The sequence below is a fragment of the Halyomorpha halys genome, unplaced genomic scaffold (assembly GCF_000696795.3).
Source record: "Halyomorpha halys isolate HHAL.00 unplaced genomic scaffold, Hhal_1.1 Scaffold280.1, whole genome shotgun sequence".
NCBI lineage: Eukaryota > Metazoa > Arthropoda > Insecta > Hemiptera > Pentatomidae > Halyomorpha > Halyomorpha halys.
The window spans coordinates 17,502-18,774 of record NW_027114958.1 but is presented as its reverse complement, the minus strand read 5'-3'; the positions used below and the strand labels follow the sequence as shown (position 1 = coordinate 18,774).

Below are 1,273 nucleotides of genomic sequence, written 5' to 3'. Positions count from 1 at the left end.
TTTCTAGTATTTTATCTCAGATTTTAATTATTATTGGGTTTATAGCATAATATGAAAAGTATATTACTGTTAATACTTGTCAAGTAAGAATATATGGTTCTTATGCTGCTCGTGCTACAATTCATGTTAATAAAATAATAATTGTTACTATTATACAGAATAAACTTTTTCTAATTGGATAAAAGTAGTTACCTTGGAGTTTTCTTTTATTAATAATTGCAGGTAAAATAATAATAAGGATGGATACAATTATTGCAATGACACCTTCTAATTTGTTGGGAATTGATCGAAGAAATGCGTAACCAAAAAATAAAATACCATTTTGGTTGAATATGGACTGGAGTAACTAGTGGATTAGCTGGGATAAAATTTTCAGGATCTCCTAATTTTCGTGGTTCTAATAAAATTAATAGTGAAAATATTATTAAAGTAATTATTATTCCTATTAAATCTTTTGTGGAGAAGTAAGGATCGAATGGTGATTTGTCATAATTATAATTTAATCCTAGAGAGTTATTTATTCCTGTTTGGTGTAAGAATAGAAGACGAATTATTACTATTGCTGCAATGATAAATGGTAAAAGGAAATGTAATGTAAAAATCGTATTAAGTTCTCCCCCATAACCATATAACTAAGGTTTTTCCTAAGTATAGCTGATAATACATTTGTAATTATTGTAGCTCCTCATAATGATATTTAGCCCCATGGTAATATGTATCCTAAAAAGGCAGTTCCTATAATTAGTAGTAATAGAATTGTTCCCCCTATTCATGTTATAAGTAGTTTGTATGATTCATAATATAATCCTCGTCAAATATGTAAGTATAAACAGATTTACCACTTCTTTCCACTTGAGGATAGCAAAGCATGAATCAAAGTTCCGATGGTTGCCAGCAAATATTTTATATAGGTCAGAATGCGGGCTAAATAGAAATTATTTAACTGTAATTAATATTATAAATATTAAGTCCTACAGCCTTACACGCCCTGTATCTTATTGACCGCAATACTATAACCATATCGATAAAAGAAATCAAATGGTAACCTTATTAAGTCTCAACATTCTTTATTATAGCATTAGTCCAACGTTTCGGCCAATACGGCCATCCTCAAGGACAATCTAAACATTTAACAGCTTATTATGTATTCATTTGTAACAATTTTTAAAACAACGTATTATTAATAATATACCATATCTTAAATATAAATTCACACCATTGGCCTAAACGTTGGACTATTGATATAATAAAGAATGTTGAGACTTATTAAGGA

General features: G+C 28.4%; 1 pseudogene; it reads right to left on the bottom strand.

Moving 5' to 3' along the window:
• Nucleotides 1-16: 16 nt before the first annotated feature.
• Nucleotides 17-829, bottom strand: LOC106680701 (cytochrome b-like; annotated as a pseudogene).
• Between the last annotated feature and the right edge of the window lie 444 nt (nt 830-1,273).